The sequence below is a fragment of the Ambystoma mexicanum genome, chromosome 12 (genome assembly GCF_040938575.1).
Source record: "Ambystoma mexicanum isolate Mex_15411 chromosome 12, UKY_AmexF1_1, whole genome shotgun sequence".
Classification (NCBI taxonomy): Eukaryota; Metazoa; Chordata; class Amphibia; order Caudata; family Ambystomatidae; genus Ambystoma; species Ambystoma mexicanum.
In genome coordinates this window covers 150,211,618-150,237,277 of record NC_090936.1, presented here as the reverse complement: position 1 = coordinate 150,237,277, position 25,660 = coordinate 150,211,618, and positions in this window count along the sequence as shown.

The window sequence follows — 25,660 nt, the reverse complement described above, 5'->3', positions numbered from 1 at the left end:
CTCTGGAGACAGTGAGCTTCTGGTGGAAAGTGAGAAAGGGAAGAGTCCCTTTGAGGAGGAGCAGCTGGTAGGGGAACTTCTTGGTGACATCCGAGATGTAAGGAGAGAAAGAGAGAGTGGCATAGAAAATGACACCAAGGTTTTTTGCCTCGCAGGAAGGTGAAGGAAGAGGGCCCAAGACAGACGGCCAGAGTGAGAGAGGGAAAGCTGTTGTCAGGTCCCAATGAGGAGGATCTCTGTCTTATTAGCATTAAGGCAAATATGGTTGGAGGCGCACCAATCCTGAATCGCGGATAGACAGTCAGTAATGAGCGAGAGAGGAGAGGAGGCTGAGGGGAGCCTGAAGGAAAGCTGAGTCATCCGCATAACAGTGAAATTTAGAGGAGAAGGTAGAGATCAGGTGGGCCAAAGGGGCCAAGAAGAGGTTGAAAAACCAGGGTGAGAGTATAGAGCCCTGGTGAATGCCACAGGTAGAGAGAGGTGGCAGAGAGATTGGGACCAGGTTGGACCTGGGAGGGGGGGTGGTCTAAGAGGAAGGAGGTCAGTCACGCCAGGGTCTGATCTGTGATGCCCAGGTTCTCACAGAGTCGATTGATTAGGATGGTATTGTTGACCGTGTCGAATGCAGAGGAAAGAAGGCGGGTGAGGACAGAAGGAATGCTGGAATCAAGGTTAGAGAGTTCAGGAGAGCAGTTTCCATGCCTCTGGCAGCTATGAAGCCAGACTGATGGTCATGGGGACAATCAATTTATTCAGTGTGGAGAGTAAGCTGGGAAATGGCAAGTTTTTCCAAGAGTTTGCCCAAGAAAGGTGTGATGGAGAATGGACAATATTTTGCCGGGCAGGTAGGATCAGCAGATGGCTTCTTGAGGAGTGGGTGCACAAGGGAGTGCTTAAGGGGAGAGGGGTTCCAGTGGCTAAAGAGTGATTACAGAAATTGGCCAAGGCTGGAACGAGGGTGTCAATATGGTCCTTGATGGTTCTGGAGGAGCAGGGGAGAACCTGTTTGGATGACGCTTTCATAGATCAGACTTATCTAGAAACCTCCTCAGGTGTTGTCAAAGAGAAAGAGGAAGAAGGAGGGGGAGAGGTAGAGATGGCCAAAGGGGGCCGAGAGAGGAAGAGCGAGAGGAAGAGGAGATAGAGGACAGGTGTCCTAAGATTTGGCGGAGAAGTGAGAGACGAGAGCCATACAGAGGGCCTTGGAGGGAACGGGAGAGGTAGAGACTGCAACAGGATTGACCAGTTCATTGCAGATTTTAAAGAGTTTGGCCGTGTTGGTAGAGGCCGCGGAGATGCAGGCTTTAATGTGTGCTCTCTTTTTGATGAGTGGTATTGCTTTCACTGGTATTTTGGTGCAACCAGTCTAGGTATGTCAAAAATGTGGCCTGGCATGCTTTACTTTAATGTTATTACGTGTCTACACTGGTCTACATTGTGCAGCCAGTTGGACATGTTTTCAATGTGGCATGGCATTTTTAATAGCAAAGGATCAATGTTCCTGTGCACTGTTGGTGACTTACATGTATTGTATTGGTGTTACCCTACAAAACAATTGCAAACACTGTGGCTTTATAGCCAATTATTCTCAGAAAGTGTGCTGTATATTGCATTAAAATACAGATTTATATCTTTCTCCTAGTGCAGTGTGCGGCATACCCCTTCAGCAGCACGTTTGTGTATATTGCTTAAGTGTAACAATCAAGGCCGGCCCAGAGTGTGGCATGATCCGTGATTTGTTGCCGAGTTGGGGGGGCCCCCCTCAGCATGGCTCGCAGGGGGGCCTCCACATTTTGTGTTAGGCCACTGTACTGAACCGAATGAAAATAAGCACTTTAGAATAGCGATCTGATCGTAAGCAAGCTTGTGAAACTTCCTGAGGAAAGGAACTGTGTGACTTAAGTGTTATGAAGTTGTCTCACTGTATGTAAATAGTTCTGGCCATGCTTGCTATTCATAGAGAGTAGGGTGTTCATTGTGTATGATGTAGTACAGTTCTATGTGGAATGTCACAGTGTAATATAGTTCTGAGCAGGGTGTCATAGCCTGCCTGTGTCCAGAGAATGCTTACTCTTAATGTTGCTTCTATTGCTGTTTGCACTAGCCAGCCAGGTGTAAGGTTGGGCTGGGGGTTTGTACTTCATGACCTGTAATAAAGGTTATTTTATCTCACTGGAAACTGCCTGGGACTATTCTTCATTAAAAAAATCAAGCATTAATGAGCATGCATTGGCAAGAGCCATGAGAATATAAGGAACTGTATGATATGAGAAAACAAGCATTTGTTCCATAAAAAAGGCGACCTTAGTATACTAGACACCTAAAGGCCTATAGCACTACTTGATGCTGTGAGTAAAATATATTCTCTCTTGTTAAGAGACCTTAATAGCACCCTTTCAGAACTGGGGATAACAACGCGCTATCATGTAGGATTTAGGCCTCATATGGGGACTGCCTTAAAACGTGACTATTATGGGTCATCTGCAAGCCACAGATAAATAAAACTCAATCAGGACCACATACAAGGCATTGATGGATATGGGTAGCACGTTTGATCGGTTGGAGAGATCTACCTTGTGGAATAAATTACTAGTTAAACAGGTGTCTTTGAAATTGGTTCAGTTAATAGCGCAGATGCACTCACACGACCATAAAGGTTAGGCTCTCTAGGGAGGGTTCTAAAGCCTATTGCAACATCCGTATGACTAAAGCAGGGGTGTGTTTTCGCCCCTGTTTTATTTAACACCCATATTAGTGACCTTAACCACATTTGGGAGAATAGCAATACCTTTTCAGTTAAATTGGGACATTTAAAAATAAACTGGTCCGCTTTAGCGGATGACTGGGTCTTTTTTGACAAAACAGGTATTGTCACCAGCGATAGCTAACTTAGTTTTTTTACTATGCCTGTAATAAGAACTTACTGGTTAAAGGCAAGTTGTCTACAATTATCATCTTTACCCCTAAGAGTAAGCCCAAGACCATGTATTGGGAAATTGCCAGTCAAAGGCTTGACAGAGTCCTTTCCGTGAGATACCTGGGATATAATCTTTCCAACGTTAATTCTTTGGCAGCTTGGAAGCAATCCCCGAGAGACAAGGTGCAACCACTTGTGTCTCAAGTTAAACACCTTTACAGACAGTTATGCACATTTTCCATCTTGCCTTTGTTAAAATTCTACCTCGCCAAGATAGAAACCATCCTGTTATATGGTCTTGACATGTCTATTTTGGACCTGGGCCCGTATCTTAGTGTGATCCAGGGACAAACCTGGAAAGAAACATTTGGCCTAAAAAGGCCAATTCCCAACGTGGTCCTCAGCCATGAATTGGGGTTACTATACCTTCAAACAAGGCATATTAGGAAACAGTTGTCTAGCTATGCATAATAATTTCTCCCCTCCCCCCCAATTCTCTAAACATCGATTTTAGGACAATGTTGGTGGGCACATCTGTAGAATTGATTAATGTCTGTAAGAGCAATATGATGAATCTAAAAGATTCTATCTCTTCTTCAGAGAACAAACTCATCACACGTCCCGCTAGCACTAAATTCAAACTGTTCAGGCAGGACTGGGCGGGAACTATCGAGCAATCTAATATCTATAGCTCATATAAAGAATAGGCTACGTTTCCAATGAGGAGAGGCGATTTGCCTAGTTGCTTATAACTTTTTCCTTGTAACATGATGCATATTATGAACCTTTGATTTTACCTCAAGCGGTTGCATACGCTTGAAAGAACAGGTCATTGAAAATCCTCCCTGAGCCAAGTGCTCGCCTTTGTGGAAGTGCTGGCAAGTTAGAGACATTGAGACATGTGGTTGCTGTTTGCCCTTCATTGTGTAACAATAGAATTCAACACTAAGACTGTATCCCTTTGGGAATGGACTTTACTTGGGACATGTTCTGGGCTCGCCTCATGTGGGGTGAACATGTATCTTTCATGTAAGCTTTGTGTAGATTGCTTTTGGAGGTTTTTGAGATTGTGTTTTGAAATTGTGTATTGGTTAAATGTATACATTTAATTTTCCTTTTAGTACATTTCAATTGTAAGTGTGAACATTTATTTGTAAACCAAATCACAATAAAGAAAAAATAATAATAATTGTGTCTGGCCTTTCTTTCTATCAGGCAGCTATATCTAGGGGAATTCTTCACAATTGTGGTTCCTACATTCTTTCATATACCAACCAACTGGGTAAGCCCTGTGCTTAGTAATTCTACATCTTCTAGTAAAAACTGACCTAGCAGTTGCCATCAGATGATCAAATAATGGTGAAATACTATCAATAGGCATATCAGTGGCGAGACATGTTTCAATGGTTGGTAATGCGAGAGATGAAACTGTCAGACAGAACATCTCGGTTGGAGCAGTTCCATATTATTAGCTGTAATGTGGTGCCATGAGAGCCGGGCGGCCATCTCTCAAGGCACTCTACACATCCTGTCTGCACAATGTGTGAGAACTAGCGCGTCGTGATCACTTTCTGGTTGGGCACCCCACACACAAATAAATTAAAAAATGCTAATCACATACACGGGTCATGAAATAATCTATTATTGATGTATATCTGCTACTCCGAAAGGTAAAACATCCTGGGCGATCAGAGGTTAAAAAGGTAATAAAAGTTTGCCCGATCTACTCATTGCCTGATCTTTTAATACGGGCTGCCGTAGATTGTATACAAGATCTTCGCAAAATGAGGAACCGATGCCAGAACAGCCCCCCCAGTTTCAGGTTTAAGTCACCCCCTACTATGAAGGACAGTTGATTAAATTCTATAGATGGTTCATAGTCTAAATATTTCATGGATACGTATATAAATTCCAAAACATTATCTCCCAGGCCATGACCGTGAAATGAATTATACAAATTAAAAATGAGCAGAGAGCCACCATTTGGAATTTCTTCAGCCAAAAGGGCATTATTTGAGTATAGCAAAGAACAACGAGGTAATAGCCAATCTGCAACAAGAATAACCAATACTCTGCTACTTTTTCCCCTTCTGACTTTTTTTTGATTTAGAGAAAACGTTACCAAATCCAGCAACTGCAACTGGAGAAGTTAACCAAGTTTCTGGGAACAGCAGAATATGAAACCTAGAAATATACAGATAAAAGCCTGGGTCCTTCTGGCGTCTTTCCAGGCCAGCAATGTTCCAGGAAACATTTAGGAGGTTAAGCCCCGGTAAAGCGCAGGACGCGAGACTGCCTTTCAAGATGATAACCAGCAGATTTTCATCTTTGGCCTGAGCGGAAAGTCTCATCTGTGATCGATTCCGTCTACAGTATCGGATGTATATTCTAACAACACGCATTGCCAACGCCAACAGCTTTGGCTTTTGCATAGTCATGGGATAGGCATTTGTTAGGCACTGGCATAAGGGTACTAACTGGCTATTAATGGTAGAAGCTGCAAAACGATGTGAGTACCTGGGCATCTAACAGCAGTGTCTGACAAAGGGCTATTTAAACCCTGTACACAAGCCAAAAAAATGGATTTGCCAATGCTTGTTTACAGCGGGTCCCCAGTGCAGGGACATGCATGCTGCTTATGAATCAAGTGGCTGAAGAGACACATTAAGGCATTTATTTGTATTACACCAGTAGGGCGTTCACAGGTCCAATTAAGCCATTTATTCTCAGTATGCTTTAACGAGCAGGCACTTCCATCACAAAGTATTATGTTATTAAGCTAGCTCAAAGAGACCACGGGAGGGTATGTTTTGATCAGCGAGGGGCTGGAACTGGGTGGGAAATGCCATGGGATAATGGGTGGTAAAATGACCAAACACCCACAAGCATCGTGTCTGTCCTCACATCCCTGCTAGCTTTACTCCAATGCAATAGTTTTAGTTAATACGTGACACTTTTAGCGCCACCTAAAAGCCAGAACTAAAAGCAGCTGTCTATTAAACAAAGCCAGCATGTGAAAAGAATACTGCAGCTCAGCATGGACCCTGTTAAAGCTGAAGGGGGGAGAGGACTCGGTGTCACTTTGGGCCGCCTGCAACTCTAATATGACTGCTCTCTGTGAGGCAGAAAGTGGACACAAGTCTGCTCCAAGAAGTCCCGGTTCACTTCAGTGTGGAGTCAGTCAGGGTGCAAGCTGGCATCCTTCCTTGTCGATCCATACGCCGCTGCATTATGCTATTGCTTGAAACCCGCATGGCCTGCCTGTCAATGGCTGTGGTCTAGGCCAGCTTTTGGAGGCTTTTATAGCTAATGTTTGTGGCGTACTTCAATCCCTTTTCATTAGTCTGCTGCAGCCTCAAAGATGAATGATGGCGACGACGGAGAAAAATGGAGGAGGCGCCCGGATAACATGGGCAGGGTCCTCCTCCTCCCTCCCCCTGGGTAAGGGGGAGGGTCCTGGCAAGCGCGCCAAAGGAAAGCAAAAGCCTGCGAAGGCGTGCCAAGCGGGTATGGGAGCCCTAAGACGTATAATGGCCCTGTCCGCCGCAGACTGCAAGTCAGTCTTTTTTGTTTATATGTTAAATGTATTTGTACCGAGCACCGTCACCAATGGAATTGGTCCCCAGGCGCTCAGGCAGATCTGTAAATGATAAAAGGTGGGATGGGTTAGTAAGGTGAAGAAGGGAGTAGGATAGTGAGGGGAGTGGTGTTCTGTTGGCAGCTTCAACTCAGTATACACCGGGTGCTGAGCTTTGGTGCGGGTATCGGATCGGAGTCAGTCCGCGTGTGCTGTTGCTCCGGCTTATGTGTTGTTGCAGTGTTGTGAAGTGCGTGCGGCTTGTTGTGCGTGAGATGGTTGTGTGAGTTTTTTAAGTGAGATAAGTATGCAGAGTTTGAGCTTATATTGGTTAGTGGGTTACCTGACCTTTAGCATGCTAACAGGCACAGTTCTGTCTGAGTGTGGCACTTGCTGGCCCTCACATTCCCATCTAGACGCGGCACAGGCCAATGTTTAGGACTCCATCCAGGTGTGGGCATGCCAACATTCACAACTCCATCCGAACGCCACGCAGGCTTGTGTTCACAACTCTAAGTGTGGCACATGCTAGCATTCACGTTTTTTCTAGGCGCGGGCATGTTATCCTTCAATCAATCCTATCCAGATGAAACGCAGGCTACCGTCTATCTAGGTGCGTCTGCTGGTCTGGATATGTTCATCCGCTACGTACGAGTGGGAGAGTCACTTGAGGGCTTTCGTCTGGGTCTAGGTATGTGGTCAGTCTCTGCAGCCTTCCTTTGTGGCTATTTTCCATGATGTCTTATGCTCTGTCGAGTGGTTGGTTCTTTGGTTTTGCAGCGCAGCAGCTGGCATTATGCGATCCACAGAAGCCTAATCATTCTCAAGCTTATGCAGTGACTCATCAGTGGAAGACAGCTTGTGTTAGATATTATTTTTAATGACACTCTTTGCCCCCACACCCATCTACCTTATGGAAACTGTAAACGGCTCCCAAATGATGGACGCTAGTGGTCCTGGCATCACCTTTGAATGATATGTCACATATGGCCATCTGCCACAAGGGGCACTCGAATCTGCAGCCCGGGAGCGTGAAAAAGAATCTAACCACTGAATGGCCAGAGAGTGCCAGAGGTGCGCTCCCATGAGAACCATGGACCAAAGAGTACAAAGGAAAGTTCCTGTGTATCTTGGTGCAATGTGGGCCAGGAGTCCACCAGGCCACAATATGAGCAACAAAGTGTGCAACAAAGACCTGAAGATGGTGCTCGACTAAACCATAAAAGGTATAAAGGATAACGTTGAAGTCCCTATTCAATTATAACAAGGTACCCCATGAATGTATGGCACTTGGAGGTCCAAATTGCAGAATAATGTATGATTGTCAACATTTGGGGCATACTCACTGGGACAAAGTCCACTTGCTGGCAGTTAGGGTATATGTCGAGGTGACTCAAGGTTGTGGTGGACCCCACCACTCGCCAATTAATGTTGGGTGCCAAGGCAGTATGGGGAGTATGTCCTAGACTTCATGGGGCCCCAAAGCACTGGGTGTCTGGTGAAGCGTATCATCACAGTGACGCAACTCCTGCTGCTGGACCTTTAAAGTTCACCCAGATAAGTCAGTGACAGTTTCTAGGCCGACTCCTCTGCAGAGCTGCAGACATTGACAATGCAGGATGAAAAAAAGCAAGGACACCAGACTAAAGGCAGAGCAGGAGTTTGGTTCCAAGGATGCCACAGCATGTGGACAGACTACTGTACAGTCGATGGCCCCGCCCTGTTCCCCGTCAGGCTTCGCAGGTGTGAAAAAACATGCTTGCTAAGAGGATAGAATCCAATATGGTGAACTGGCTGATTCAAGGCGTGGTGTTCTGGGAGAGGCAGGCCACAGTAAATGGAAATGAAACACTTGATGTCTCGCCGCCCAATCAATTCCAGACCCTCAGTAATCATCTGCCATAGGAGCAACGCATGGTGCAGGGCTTGGCCCGGGTGAAGGCGTGGCACCCTAGCTTAAAGTGGGGAAGATGAGCGTGGGTGCTTGGTGTATCAGAGCAGAAAGGCAAGGGAGAGGAAGGGGTAGGTGGAGAAGGAAGTGTGTTTGGAGAGATGGCGCTGAAGGTTGTGTGGAAAGGTCTGAAGGTGCAGGAAGTGGAGGAGGAGAAAAGAGGTAAAGGGACAGAAGGTGTGGAAAAATCCGGAGATGAAGGAGAGGAAGAGAGAGGGGAAGGTACAGGAGGAGGAGGAGGAGGAAGTGTGCAAAAGAGGATGCTGTTGGACACTGGAGGTGTAAGAGGGATGTCTGGAGAGATCTGAAGGTGCAGGGGTGGTGGTGAGCCAGAGTGTTGAGGAGGTGGAGAAGTGGAGAAACCTGAAAGAGCAGAAGGAAGCTGAAGGACATAGGGAGATAAGGTGGCAGGAGGTGAGAGTGGTGACTATCTAGCAGGGGAAACTGAGACTGAAGGAGAGGAACCTCTTTCATACTTCAGCATGAGGAAAGAAGTTGGAAACAGGGAGGAGGAGGGGTGAGGTCAGAAAGGTGGTCGAGGATCTCTTGGAGATGAAGGTCCAGTAAAAGCCAGAGAGGGAGGCAACACCCAATGTCTAGTTGTCTCAGGTGAGTGGAGAAGAGGAACGTTGAGGTGGATCTGTCAGGAGGTAAGCCCACAGACAGCCTGAGGGACAGAACCAAGGCCAAGAAGCAGTTACCCAGGCATGAGTGAGAAACAGTTTGGGAAGGAGGAACACAAGATCGGTTTGGGTAAACAAATTAGCCCCCTGGGACAATGAATCGCTCTAGAGCCTAGCCCAGCATCCACAAAACCGGTCCACCTATCTCAGCTATGAAAGGCATTCTGGACTCCACTCACTGAGACAAAGCTGGAAACTTCAATAAAAGTGCCGTTTCCACCTACGGGTCGCTACCAATGGGGAATCCCAGCTTTTACAATAAAGCAACCTTCTGTTGAATGTCGTTGTCCCAGCACCTTTGGGCCAAGAGATAGAAGGCTGCGTCGTACTGCAAGAGTTGGGTCCTCTTGCGTCACTGTGCTACAGTGACAGTCACTGAAGAAGTTTTTTATCGCATTCATTCCAGTGCCCTGAGAACCCAATGTATCAGTGTTTTCTTCTTTGCTTGCCTGAATTGAGAGTAGCAGGTTCTGTGTCATACCGGCCCTGTATCTGCACCCGCAGCGCCTATGTACCTGGAAGCCGAATGGAGGGCGGGAAGTACCTCTGGTGACCACCTCTGGCCCTGCCAAGTCTGGGCCAAAACCGAGCTACGGGCGGTGAGTAGTAAGTCACTTACCGGTGGCACTTTGTTTATCCAAATGCATTAATTCCTAAAGGGCTCATTTTTGGTCCTCCTGTTGGCTTGGGTAGCATTTGCCGCCCAAAGCCCTGCGAAAGTCGAGAACAGCTTTGTTCATCGTAGCAGATCTTCACCTGACTCTTGGAGCCCATTTGACCCCTTCAGAATTCTTCCCCTAAATTTCTCCCGCTCTCCAAGAAGTACTTGTGAACTTTACGCACAACCATGCGCTTTATGCGTGCTGTCATGCCTGCGCCATGGGCGCACACATTGGCAAACATCATGGACTATTTGTTATTCATTTTTCTTCAGAATACTCTTGGAACAACCCCTATTCACACTTTGGTACTTTATTCCCATTTGCGTGACTTTGGTGCCTTCTTATATAACTCAACTAACTACATGTACCACAATGCACCTTGCTACAGCTATCAATTCCTGGCCATTCCCATTCGTCAGCATTGGAACCACAATCCCCAGAAGCCCTAGGGATCAGTGCTGCTTCCACCGTCTCAGGACCAGAGAGGGAGGAGGCAGATTGTATTCAGGTGTGCTGCTCCAGGTGCTGCCAATTAGCCTGCCACAGTACAGGGCAGGGCGGTATTTAAGCAGCTGCCTGCAGGAGCTCGGTCTCTTGCATTAAGAGTCCTCCCAGCCCCTTTTTGCCTTTTGGCTCGAATTTGTATGCTGTTCCTGCTGCTGCATTTTCCTGCTTTTGTTCCAGTGCTCTTTCTGGGCTTCCTGCCTTGCAGCCTGCTACACCCTGCTGCCTACAGCCCTAGCCTTTTGGGCTCCCTGCCTCACAGCCCTGCTCCTCTGGGCTTCCTGCCTTGCAGCCTGCTACACCCTGCTGCCTACAGTCCTAGCCTTTTGGGCTCCCTGCCTCACAGCCCTGCTCCTCTGGGCTTCCTGCCTTGCAGCCTGCTACACCCTGCTGCCTACAGCCCTAGCCTTTTGGGCTCCCTGCCTCACAGCCCTGCTCCTCTGGGCTTCCTGCCTTGCAGCCTGTTACACTCCGCTGCCTACAGCCATAGCCTTCTGGGCTCCCTGCCTCGCTGCTCTGCTCCTCTGAGCTCGCTCCTTGCTGCTCTGCTCCGCTGGGCTTCCTGCCTTGCAGCCTGCTACTCTCTTCTGCTTTCAACCCTGACCCTCGTGTCTCTCTGCCTCTACGCCCTGTTCCTTTGGGTTCGCTCCTTGCTGCCCTACTCCTCTGGGCTCTCTGTCTGCCGCCTACTACAGCTCTCAGTCCTGCTCCTCTGGACTCTCTGCCTAGCAGCCTACTACAGTCCTCTGCAATCCACTACAGTTTTTCTGCACCTTGTACCATTTGGTACTACAGCCCCCCTTTCCTGGCTGCTGCTCCCTTGCTCTCTTCCTTGTTTGCAACCCCTTGTTCTTGATCCCTGTCCTTCTCTTCCTTGACTACTCTGTCCTCCCCTTTAGTTTACCCATTTCTATTGTACTGTTTCTTCCTTCATTCCCTCCTGCTAGATTTCTCTTAGACTTCCTTGTCCTTGGTTATTTCTATTCTTGTCTCTCTTGTGTCTTATGTTGATCCTTTGTACAGAGCTTGACTGTTGGTTTCCGGCAGGCAACCTCTGCCCCTTCCCTTGTCGCGTTTTCTGTTTAACAGACACCCACAGCTGTTGTTCCCAGCCATGAGCAGACAGAGTGGGCCTCTGTAATAGTAATCCGTGCAGAAGGCTGGAGTTTCCAAAGGTCTGTGGAACACTCTTTTTCCATATCTGCATACACCCCAAGAGGGAATCCAGTTTGTTTGTATCTTTGTATTTCCTGCCCCTTTCTGTTCACAACTACAGTTGCCTACTTTTCTTTCTTGATGAGTTTCCTGCTGTGTGTGTACTTATCTGTCACCTTACATCAGCACAGCCACCAAAACCCTACCTGGGGGCCCTGTGCCACTCTTGACAGAGTGCCATCTGTGACACGTGCATTCAACATTGAGCACAATGCTCCATTAATTTTAGGGCTGGACATATAAAGTTAGGGTTGCCATCTCTGAAGACTGTTGGTGCTATAAAGGTTATTTACCCTTTTCCTTGTCACGTATTGGTGAAGTTAACTTTCTCACATTGACCTCAGTGAGCACATATACATTACATAGCGTGTGGCTTGTGTGGTATTTTACTAGTGCATTCCATTATTCATGGTGTTGTTTTTGGGCCTATAACAAATGGTGTATTTTTGTATACTACTGTCCAATTCAAATTCTTGGTGTCTCACTGTATGTGCTCATTGGAGATCCCAGATTACCCTCAGCCCTCCTGAGATTTAGCCTTGAATGATCTTCAAACTGCTGTGAATTGGCCTGGCTATCTTCCCAGGAGTGGCCTCTGTTAATCTAACAAGGGTGGCCTCCTAAACATCTGTCCACCAGGCCAGAGTTTAGAAATTCATTCCAACAGATACAATTACAAGTATTCCCTCAGGATCAGCCTCCACTACCACTGGTTTGAAACCGAGTGACTTATAAATATGTGCAATAGCACATCTTAATTTAGGGTTTATGAGGTGTAATATTGCAATGGCAAAAGCATCATTCAGTGTTCCATTTCAGGTGGGAATCCACACTCATACTATAAAGAATAGATATGCTAAGGGAGTCCATGGTCAGGGTGAGGGAGTGAAAACCAGAGGGAGGACCACCCAAGAAGAGGAAATGGGTATCCCCAAGTTCCATGCCAGGACTGGAGGCCACCTTCAGGGTTTGGACCATCCAGCCAATCCCAACACCTTCTGAAGAGACACACCTGGATTCCAGTTCCCTTACCCCAAAGAGAGGCTGGAATGCAGGGCTAGGGTGTGGCAGGCAGAGAGAGGACCGCACCCGTAGAGGGACATGTCAAACTCAAGTCCCACTTCAGGGCTTTAAGCCACCCCTGCGGGCCAAGCCCAGCAGCCAATCAATGACTATAAGTAGGGCCATGAGCCATGCCTTAACCCAGGCATAGCTTTATTCTTACAGTGTATTCTGCCACCATCATGGCTACCAATGGTCATTATAGTTTTTTTGATACAAAGGTACATATCTTAAATGCAGCACCTGCACTGCAGAAACTGCAGGGGTCAAATGGGCAGTTGTGACCTCTGAACCTGCTCTGTGTCACTAGAGAACAGGTGCCTCAAATCAGGATACTGATGCAGCAGGTCACAGATAACATTATGATGTTGGCATAGAGCCTATGAAGGGGGAATCTGAAAAGCAGATTGCCCTTTTAGTAATGGAATTACCTGCATCATTGTAATATTTAATACAAATCAAAAAAGCCAGTGCTTTCACACCCTTGCCAGATGGCAATTCATCACAAAGATGTGATTAAGGCTCAGAATGGAATGGGAAAGAGTGATGCTCAGAGTAGCAAAGAAAGTGCCCAAAGGGGTGAAGGAGGTGGGAGACAGAAGGACATTTTTCTGGAGACTAGCGACAGTAGTGCTAAAAGGGTGTTGAAGATGGGAGAGGAAAAATAGATTTGGAGAACTTTGACTTTAGTGCCCAAAGGGGTGAAGATGATGAAGGGAAGAGGCAAGAGCTGGAGAATATTGAGAATAGCACCCAAAAGGGGGGCGGGTTAAGGTGGGAGATAATATAGAGACTTTGAAGGTGAAGACTGGCAGAGGAATGTGGCCCACAGAGGTGAAGACAGTGGAAGAGAGTGGAGAGATTTGGATAACAGTGACCATGGTGCCCAAAGGGTATGTAGAAGGTGAGAGGAAGAGGTGAGATCTGGTGGAATATTGAGAATACTACCCACTTGGGGTAAGAACATGGGAAAGACGGGGGCGTGGCCAAGCAGCAACCGAGATGGCTGCATAGTTCTTGAGCTCTGAGAGCTGAGGCGTCTTTATACATGCTGAACGACATATGTTTCGCTTCAAAATACTACTTTTAAGTCGGAATGGCAATGCCATTTATTATTGATGCCTACTTATGTCTGTAGCTTTAAACAATGCTAATTCCAGATTTCCTCTCACTGCGTCACGGCGTCCATAGCGGCGGCTTCCCTCAGGAGATCCTCTCACATCACCGGAATGTGTCAGGAGGCTGCATTTCCTTGATGATCGGTGTGGGATGTTTTATTACTGCAGATATTTTCATATTTTACTTTGGTTCGGCCTGCTTATACTTCAACTGACTCTGCCTGTGAACCGTGTGCTGACTGCTCAGTTGGATCGGTGGGCGAGGTCTACAAGCACGGCCTCGCGTCATAGGTGATGCCGACGCGTCCTGTCAGCTGGTGGACACACGCGTACAGGACATACCGCTTGGATTGGTAAGCACGATTTTGCTACCACAAAGTCAGTAAGTGTGGTTCTACTTATCTAGGAGGATGGATTAGGGAGTGAGCGTGAAAAAAGGCGAAAGTTATTATATGATGTTGCGCGTCCAAGTTTTGAAAGTCTTTTGCTTTATAGGGCAGCAGTTAGACATCAATGATCCCAATGGCACAGTTTAATTAATAAATGAAGAAGAGTTGCTGGGTAAGGATATAATAATATTTAAAAGAATTGAATTATAACCAATTTTGCAGTCCGTGAGCCCAAAGATTCTACATCTGCAGTCCGTGAGCCCAAAGATGTAGAATCTTTGGGCTCACGGACTGCAAAATTGGTTATAATTCAATTCTTTTAAATATTATTATATCCTTACCCAGCAACTCTTCTTCATTTATTAATTAAACTGTGCCATTGTGATCATTGATGTCTAACTGCTGCCCTATAAAGCAAAAGACTTTCAAAACTTGGACGCGCAACATCATATAATAACTTTTGCCTTTTTTCACGCTCACTCCCTAATCCATTTATATGAAAATAGCGATTTAGTGCAGCCTGGCTACTTTATTTTGCATAGCAATTGGGAGCCTTATTTATTGAGATTTACCTAGCTGCATAAGAGGAATAAGCTAGTTTCATGGATTCATAATTATTTTCATCCCACAACTAATGAAACCTGTGTTTTAGCTAGATATATTTAGGCATTATCACTTACCTGCCTTGCCATCAACTATCATTATATTCGTGGAAAAACTTGCCCATTCTTCTGTAAGATTCCAGTGAATCTAAAAGTTGCCACAACTCTTGTTGGGTGCAACTTATTCATTTCTTTGAACTAATCCAATCAACTATTGGCTGTGCCCTTTACTTATCCCCTTTTTTGTAGCAGCTTTCGCCATTTTGTCCGGCTACTTCAGCACACTTTCTTCAGACCTCGCCATCCCTACTCAACTTAACTCATCATGATGGCTGAGTCAACGAAAACTGCGACACCGCCTGACAATGCACCATTCAATGCATGTATGAAGAAAATTCTTGAGGAACTTGCCAATATTCGATCCTCCATTTCCTCGTTAGACTCCTCCTCCTCCTCCTCCTCCTCCTCCTCCATTCAAGTAGAGATTAAAGGCTTCAAGATTGAAATGAAGACATTCTCTGGGCACACTCGAAGAAACAGAAGAAAGAGTTGGCGTCATGGAGGATAGAGTGGAGGGCCTTGAAATTATGCACGTACGACTTTCGCAACTGGAAAATGAAGTCACAGAACTAGAAGATAGAAACAGATAGGACAATCTTCGCTTCTACGGAATCCCTGAAAAAATTGAAGGAGATGACCCCCTCAGTTTTCTTACGAACTGGATCAGCATGCTGATAGAATCAGACCCCGCTCTTCCGGCTACAACACCTCACCTTGACCCTTCATTGCTCGTTTCATTCGACATCAGCAAGCACGACAAATCCTACTTACTGCCAGGAAAAATTCCACTATCCTTTTCCAGAACAATCAAATCTTTATATCACCAGACTTTTCTAGAATTACCCAAACCAAAAGGAAAAGATTTCTTGATATGAGACCTCTCTTGAAATCCCTCAACATTAGATATGTTGTGTTGGACCTTGCAAGGATGAGTAGAACCATTCCAGATGGTCCCACTAAAGAATTTACGGACCCAAATGATCTCCATAATTTACTTCAAGCTTTATAAACGTCACCGAGGGATGTAACCTCCCCGAACTCTTTGGACAACACTTCCAAATCGGATCCTCCACTTCATTCTTTGACTTTCAAAATACACAAGAACCAACGTGTTAAATACACACCCAAATGCAGCAGATCATCTTCCTCAAACCCATTTTATGCTCCCTCCACTTCAACTCATCTGAGGGACAAATCAAGATCTCCCATTAAATAATGTGACCCTTCTTTCTCAATTTTGCAAACTTGATCTACTCCAAATTTGGAGTATATTCCATCATTGCCTTCACCGACTTACAATCTAGTCCCTAATTAATCTTCTGGCTTCATTGCCTTGTAGTGTTATTGGTTGTTCAATACGTTCATGCTTATACAACTTTGGTTATTACTCTCTCCTCTTGCACTTTGCTTCTCCTCATCTGTGCTTATTCCATCTCTGTACTCTGGTTCCCCCCATGATACTCTTATGCACTTTTTTTCCAGTTAATCTCACTTCTACCCTTTTGCTATTACTTATTCTTATATATACTTTTCTAACTTATGCATGTTTTATGTTCTTCCCTTTATTGTCGTCTCCTCCTCCTTTTGTTTTACCCCTTATACTCCAATGTTAATATTCTATTTCATTATTTCTATTCCATTCATATTTTGCAATATTCTGAACCTTGCTCATTGCAGTATATAAATGTGTTATTATTCACTGCTTTTTACCTTACCTTTACCATTAACTACTTTATCTTTACTAATGTCTGTTAAATTCATTAGTTGGAATATTAAAGGATTGGGTCATCCCATTAAAAGGTAGCAAAGTTATCTCTCAACTTGTCAAGCAAAAACCTGACAGTGTATGTCTCCAAAAGACTCATCTGAGTTCAGATATCGAAAACCTCAAGATTAGAGCCCCATGGATAAGTCATACACTTTTTTTGAATGCATTAGATAAGAAAGGTGGATTTTCTATATTAATTAATAAACATTTGAATTTTTCATTTGTAGCTGAGGAGAAAGACCCTAAAGGCTGATGGCTCATCAGTGATACAATCATTAGCAACTTACCTATTACTGTTGTTAATGTGTATGGCCCCAATGCTCCCAACCCACTTTTTTGGTCCTATTATATTACTAAGCTCTCACTAAAGAACCCTGATAAACTCCTTTTGTAGGGAGATATGAATCAGATTCTTGACTTTGCCCTTGATCGAAAATCCTCCTCGAATTTTGTCAACTCCAAATCACGGATCAGTTTCTTAAATTTATTGCAAAATCCAAACCTAATTGACTCCTGGCGATTCTGCCATCCTGGCACCAAAGATTGTATGTTCTACTCCCCGCCCCATCAATCCTTTTCCAGATTAAACTATATTTTTGTTAATTGCTCACTAACTTCTACCATTTTGAACTCTGATATTGGTCCCATTACTATCTCAGATCATGCTCCCGTTTCCACCACCCTCGAATGGATACCCGTTACCAAACTTTCTCCAAGATGGAGATTTAATTAGTTTCTACTTAAAGATAATTCTTTTGTCAAAAAACTCACTCCTTCATTAAAGAATTCTTTTTCAATAACCGCCCGGAGCACACCTCCATTCACAACAACTGGGATGCCTTTAAAGCTACACTTCGTAGATTCATAATACAATTTGTTGCCATTAAAAAACGACAATCTGAACTCTCTCATAACAATCTCGTAGCATCAATTAAACAATTATCTCCTTATGCTGACGACATTCTGCTCTGCCTCTCTAACCCCGCCTCCCCTATCCAACATCTGATATCTACTATCAATAACTTTTCCACCGTCTCTGGATACAAACTAAATTTTGATAAATCTGAAGCTATGCCTCTCACTAATTCTCTTAATCTTTCCAATACCCCCTTATCTGGATTGTCATGGCAACCCGCTCATATTAAATATTTAGGGCTTCTAATTACTAAGGATATTCACACTAATATCAATCTAAACACCAACCTTCTAAAAGTTACTGATATGACTTCTAATTGGTCACCTCTTTTGACTCCTCTTTCTACAAAAAAAGTGATTCCCTTCTTAAATTCTTATGGAATGAAAGTACCACGCATTGCCATCAATAAATTAAGATTTCCAAGGTTTTCGGGAAGAGTCAAATTCCCTCGCTTTGAACAATATCACAAAGCTTTTGTCCTAAAACAACTAATCATCTTCAAACATTACGAATCTCATCTTAATAGTGCTCCCCTTTGGATAATGTCAAACCTAGCTTTATTTCTCTGCTTTCCCTTTCCCACTTCCTAATGACCTCTCCATGGCCCAACATCACTTCTTTCCCATCACTACACCTGTTTAAAATGATTTGGATTAAGATTCCCCCTAATTCTTTCTCTAAAATCAACCCCAACGACCTTTTTCTCTGGTTCAATCATCAAACCTCCAGCAAATCCAATCTTGTCACTATTTACAGGTGCTACTCATCTGGTATCAAATTTATCAAACAACTCTTTAACAACTCAGAAGTAATCCCCTTTCCACAGATTTGTTTGCAATACCAAATTCCTATTTCAGATCTTCCCTTTCACACATCCCTCATGAAATCAATTACTAAATCCTGGTCCACTTTCAGCCAAAATCTCCTTCACCCTTTTGAACTTCTTGATTAGTAGTCTCTCAACTAGGGCCGCCAAACTTTATACATTCTTAAATGATCTCCCTTCTCCCAATTCACTCAATATCAGTACTATTAGGCAATGGGAAGTTGACTGGAACCTGCAGCCTACCCAGGACCAATGCACCAAAATTTGTAGAATATGTCATTCAACATCCAGTGCTGCCAATCTCACCCAACCCTATTTTTTCATTTTTCACTGTGCTTTTCTCACTCCTTTACGTATCGCTAAAGTTGTGGATATTCTATCCAACAATTGCTGGTCGTGTGCTGAACCTAATGCTGACTTTGTTAATCTAATCTTCAAATGTAAACATGTTCACACTTTTTGGTCTATGATTTGGTCACGATTGCAATCAATCTTTAATTTCTCAGAAGCTTCAACACTCGCCAACCTAATGATTGGATCTGTTGCTAATCCAGTTATGAATCAAATTGACTCCCCTGCTCTGTTTAATCTGTTCATAGTATTGCTTTTCAGAATATTATGTATAATTGGAAGAATGCAATGGACCTATCTAATAATACCTGGTGGAACTCCATTTGCTCCACCCAAAATGCCATGCTTCTTCTTCTGGTGATATTCAATTTTCTGTTGAATGTATGCATATTTTTGTTCAGTACCTCAACACGCATGATGAAATGTTATCAACTGCTCGTTATGCTATCCCTACCCTCTCCTTCCCTACTGTTTTATGTCCTGTCTTTGTATCCATGTTCCCCCTATTTTTGTCTTTTAGTTTACTTTTTTACCTCAATAAGTAAATTGATTCTGACTTGCCCAGCATATTCTTGATCCATTGGATTTGTTCTGATACTTCACATTATTTAACAATTGGTTTACCTGTTCCCATACTATTTGCTGTATGTTATTCAAATAAAAACAGGTTTAAAAAAAAAAAAAAAAGAGAACATGGGAGAGAGTGAAGGGAGTTTGAAATCGAAGACTGGCGGAGAAACGTGGCCCAAAGGGACAACGTAGGGAACAAAGATGGTAGGGAGTGGAAAGAAGAGTATTAATATCAGTGATGGTTATGAAAAGAGAGAGACTGGTAGTTTATGGATTTAGTGAGGAAATAGACACCTTTAACAGAGAAGTAAAAGCAGGTGAAGGTGAGCTGATAGATGATAAAAGGAGGCAGAAAAGGAAGCAGAAGTATGGAAGAAACGAGAGTGGTGGGAGTAACCTGAAGGCTAAAACATTAGAGAGAGGAAATATAGACAGAGCAGATAGCTACACTCTCATCCAGCCATGCTCCTCAAGCCCATACCCTGGACATACCGCACACACTGCGCAGACCCTTTATTCCTTTAATGTGGGAGACTGACTATTCCACCGAGAACACTTTCAAGCAGCACACAGAGGGCATCCGGGGGGAGGGTGGGAGAAGACAACTGACAGCAGGCCAGTAAGTCCAGGCCACAGAAGCGAAAGAGAAAGAATGGGGAGATGTCGCTGTGAAACTAGTATTTGCCTGGAATCACTAAAGAACCCAGATAAGGGCAGGGAACTACCAGCAGGCCTGACCTGTAGATGAGTTCTGAACCAAAAACCTTTGAGACTTTCTCTCATTTCTAAAACCTTTCCTGGGAAGAGAACCCCAGGAAACACAAGGCGGGAAATGAGCATTTTCTGGAATTGTTTGACCATTTCCCAGAACCTTTAGTTAGTCAATTCTGTTGTATTCCTACCCCGTTTATTATTTTGCCCCCACACTGCAAAAATGTCCTAATAAAACACTGTAAACTAAAGTTTTCTGTGTTTGTCTTTTTGTTTGATCCCCATAACAGATGTGACCACGTGTATCCCAAATCTTTGCTTCACCATTGAAACATTGTAGCTGGCATTCTGGACTGAGGAAATACAATCTGGCTAGATTGTTATTTTAGCCTCATGATCCCAAAGATCCAGTAGCACACAGCATCTCGTAAACACCACACCATGGTCCCTATAATTAAACAGCCTGACAGTGAGGGGGCAAGGAGACTCTCCTGTTTTCGGCACAGGCTCCAGGAACCTTTGCATCCACTTATCCAGAACAGAGGATCCTGTACGAACTCCTTGAGAAATGCTTCCATGAAGGACTTTGTGTGCTGATCTGGGAAGATTCAGGTAGGCCCACTACCTGCACATTGTTCCAGTGCATCCTGGCCCGCGTAACATCATGGATTAACTTCTCATGCTTGATTGTGTCACAGCCCCCCTGTCCTCAAGTGTGCCTATTCTGCCCCCTGTTTCAGTTGACTTCCCACTCTCCATGACCACGAGTGTCTGAAGGGAGCATACTTTGAAGACAAGGTTGACAAATTCGAAACCCCACCTTCATCTGCGAGAGAGTAAGTGACATATTGGAGGATGGGGTGGCAGAGGGATGTTTGTGTCCCTGAGGGCAGATCCCACGGAGGAGCAGGCAGTGTTATCCGCCCTTGTCCCAGAAGACAGGTCAGAGGACAGGACAGCCAAGCGCACAAGAGAAGCAACAAATACCATTAAGGGAGGCATCTTAGGGAAATACAATTGATGCTTGTCCCCCCCTAGCTCCCACCACCAACACTGCCATGTGAAGCGCAGACCCAGCCAATCAGAAAATCCTATCAAGCAGCCAAGTTAATAATCAACAAAAGGCAGTTCCAGGACACTGTCCAGTCACAAATATGTATAGAGCAAAGGATGTTGAAAATGTCCTAATGCAAAGGAAGCATTAGACCAGAGATCAAGCAACCCTGTGTTTAAAAATGAAAGCAAGAGGAGAATATCATTGTAAAACAAGAAAATTGGTAGAGAAAGGACCCTAAAGGGTGCAGCGCATGGATGGCAATTTTGGGTGTTTGCTGGTGCGCTGCGGATGAGAGCGATAGTGGGAACCTGCCAAATTACCCACAGAGTAAACGATAAAAGAAGACTGGGTTTGCTCTCACACTGCGCACACAATATCAAATAGAAAGCACAATTTGCTGATTATATTGAGTGATTTTAATCAACAACGTTGCAGCCTGACACCTGTTTCGAGCTTCATGCTCTCCTACTGAGGCTGCTTAGACAAAACTTTGGTGAAAAATAAATATTACACAATTCCAAAATCAATAGTAAAAGTAGAACAAAAACACCCAGAACCAAAACACATGGAACAGGTAGGGTGTACCAACCAAAATAAAAGCCGAAAAAACCGCAATGCCATAGTAATTGAATAGAAAGTTAGCAGAAAATACATTTGAATTAAACATAAGGTAAAAAAACATATTACCAATGGAGTGCGGCATTGTTTGACAAAGGATATCATGTTGATAAAAAGAAATAAGAAAATAAATAAAGAACATTAATTGAGGGAAAAGGGCTGCAATGGTGATCAGCCAGAAAGTACATGGGTAAAGCCCAAATTGTATAGGGGTACCTTAATTTTGGTCAATCTGCAAAATCTTGTGCTAATGGAAATAATTACGCAATGAATTAAATTAAATTAAATTAAAGATGAGTCAAGGGATAACGAAAATGTATGTCAAGCGAAAAGGGCTTACCAGCTGAGCAAGAAGTACGAGTCATGAAGAGGTGCGATCTACTCACACCGAAAGTACGGAATGAGACTACCCACTCCCAGAAACTGAAATTCATCACCAGATTTAATTTGGATAGTTCAGTACTCTACAATATAATCAAAAGACACTGGCACATTTTACAACTCAACCGAGACATTATTCCTTGGGTTGAGAGCACACCAAGCTTCATCTATACCAAGGCAAGCAATCTTAAGAATATTCTCTCCCCCTCATTCATGCCAACATCACCACAACACCAACAACATAAAACGTGATTACACCAACCCTCACGCCGAGGTTTCTATAAATGTGGGAGTTGTTCTGTGTGCCCACATGCACTTGAGACCACGACCATTGATTTTGGTCATTTAGGCACACACAAGATCAATTCTTTCATTAATTGCAATTCCAAATTTTGTATTTATTGTATCAAATGTGTTTGTGGTCTTTATTACATTGGCAGTACGATTCATCCATTGAAAATCTATATTAGGGAACATCTCTATTCAATTGCACAATCTGACTTCAAATACCCTCTAGCAATGCATTGGCAACATGTCCATCAAATGGACAACAAATCAATGATCCAATTTGCTGGTATCATGAAGGTTACACTCCCGCAATGTGGAGGCAACCTGGTATTAAAGCTCTGGCAATTAGAAGCCCGCCTAATATGCCAATACGGTGCTGTTGATTTTGGTCTAAACACAGACCATGAACTATCCGTGTTTCTGTGACCCCATATGCTTTAGAACCCTATTGTATGTGATCTGCCATGTGTCATTAACTAAGGGTTTGAATCACTATATATTTGTAACAATGGAGATCAGTCAATCAATACATGTGTTTGCATACGATTTTTTAACCTTTATTTTTGACCTGGTTACGTAATCAGTAACCATCATTGATTCAATGTATGATTCGCTAATTGGCTCCCCCTCTTGCATGTTGGCTCCGGAGTCCGTCACTTGTACTAAATGTCTTCAATTTTAATGTTCATAACACGGATGGTCCCCTGTTCCGTATGTCCTAGCTGCCATTTTAATATGTGCATTTTACGGGCCTGGTTACATTCAGCCCTTAAATTATAATTTCTATACGCATATGATGCTTTTAATTACCCATCCATCCAAATGGGTTCCTCCATTGGCTGGTTGATTATACTTATAAAGATTATTAGTGGCTATTGCCACTCTCTCACATACTATATTTTCCATTGCTTCTCTTATGCACAATTGCAGAGCACAACACTAGTTCAACATGGCGGCGCCTTCTGCCATAATGTTTGTGTCGGCATTCAGCCTTTTTTGCTGTTGCCGCCCCTTTCTGTTCCATTCAATTATGTACACAAAACCTCACGCGAGCGGCTCCATTCATTTCATTTAGCAGCGGACGCGCTGGTAAGTCATCGCTCAGTTAGTTTGTAGATGAACCCTAACCTATACGGGGACCTAAATCAATTCCGTGTTAGTCTAGACGACCGCCGGAGGCAACATTCAATTTGCTAATTGATGCTTCTCTTTTGCTCTTCTTCTCTTTACGGGTTGTTTACCACTTGGACTTTGGCTACATTTCAGCATTGCTCTGATTGACCAAATACGTTCTCTGTGCAACTGCAAGTTATTGGTATGTTGCCATTATTTTTCCAATTTCAATTATGTGCTACTTTTGCTCGTTATGTCCTCCAATAGGCACTCAAAATTTTCCTTTTTTTTTAAAATACATTTTTTCTTATATTCTTCTTGCTTTATAGGGAGCCCACGTATTACTTTTCAATTCTATTTAAGGTTCAATACCTGGTAAGCCCTTTTCCCTTGACATAAATTTTCGTTATCCCTTGACTCATCTTTAATTTAATTTAATTCATTGCGTAATTATTTCCATTAGCACGAGATTTGCAGATTGACCAAGATTAAGGTACCCATATACAATTTGGGCTTTACCCATGTACTTTCTGGCTGATCACCATTGCAACACTTTTCCCTCAATTAATGTTCTTTATTTATTTTCTTATTTCTCTTTATCAACCTGATATCCTTTGACAAACAATGCCGCACTCCATTGGTAATATGTTTTTTACCTTATGTTTAATTCAAATGTATTTTCTGCTAACTTTCTATTCAATTACTATGGCAGTGGGGTTGTTTCGGCTTTTATTTTGGTTGGTACACCCTACCTGTTCCATGTGTTTTGGAGAATATCATTGCCTAATACAGCCATGTCCATCAGCAATCCCCGGCAAGTGTTCTGTGGAACCCCACCCAAGATGAAGGGTCTGAATGCAAGATGTTGACTTCATAAAACACGCCACCCAAGAAGTTCCAGTGCAACCCTTGTACAGTAAGAAGCCGAAGGCATTTAATGCGCGAGATCAAGCGGCCTGTTGGACCAGCACAAATACTGGGCTGCAGTGGAAGCACCCTGGGGTAGACTCCCCTCCCCCAGCAGCTGAGGTGGCGCAGCACATTAAGGGTACAATGCAAGCAGAAAGGAATCCACAAAGTAAAGTGTCAGGTGACAAAGAGAATTATAAGAACCAGCTGCAGGGATTCGCTGCACTCATTATTTGAAGGTGAAATCACCAGTAGCTACATCTTATAAGGCAAGGATGGCAGCTGGTAACTCCTAATTGCGACTGTTGAGGAAAGAAATACTAAATGTTTCTCACTACAATGATCATAAACACTAAGCCATTCAATTGACGTTAATGTTCACCGATTATAGATAAATGCAATGAGTGTAATCCTTGAAGACCTAATAGTTCACAAGATATTCCAAAGTCATCATCTGTGTTTATTTTTATGAAATAATAATCTATTGAATGTAGGACACAGCAACTAATAAAACCGATTTACAGCCAACATTTTTTTCACACCAATAGGTGCTTTTTCAAGGCTTAACCCAAGCCTATTGCTGTGCTTTCCCAACATTGTAACTATTCATCGATTAGCTCAAATAAATATCTTCAATGTTAGACCCTTTTACTCCTTTTTTTTTAAAGATTAATTTAATTTATTTTGAATTACTTAATTCCAGAGGTCATCTTTTTCCAGTTCAGGCAATACCTTTTGTCAAAAGTGGATGTTGCCCTTGTGAGATGTCCTTAGTAGAGGAGGCCCGCCAGCTGATAGACCTAACCTGGCATCTACACCAAACCAGATGTCAGAGTACAAGGGATCAGAAGCCGCTACCGGAAGTAGGGGCCTAAAGCCGACTCCTCTGGCCGTAGAGATTTGGAAGATCAGAGTCATCTTAGAGGATGGTTCGCTGGCACCCCCATTCCCTATGATTTTCTTGACATGACCTACATTGTAATGAAAAGTACCGATTGGAAATACCCGACAAGGTCTGACCGAGAAACTTGCCGTATGATGGCAACATCTAGCAGCGCATAAAACATTTTTACTATGCAAAAGTGTAAAGTATTGGCCTGGCCAACCCTTGCGTGTTACCCAGCTGTGCATATTTCAATGCTGCAGACATTCACAAACCACGTGTAGGTGGTGAGAATGCAACGTATGCGCTTTCGCTCTTTGAGTGTAGACATTCCAGTAGGTTTTGCTGGATACCTACCAGAAGACCAAAGCACAAGCCTCTAATCCTGCATGTCCTTTGAGAACTTCTGCGGAAATGAAGCAGCCTTTATGATCAATCTGCAGAGAAACCATAGGAAGCTAACTTTTCTTGGCAACGACTCTGCCCTTGAATTAATCATTTTTTTAATGAAAAGTGATGACCTCAAAAC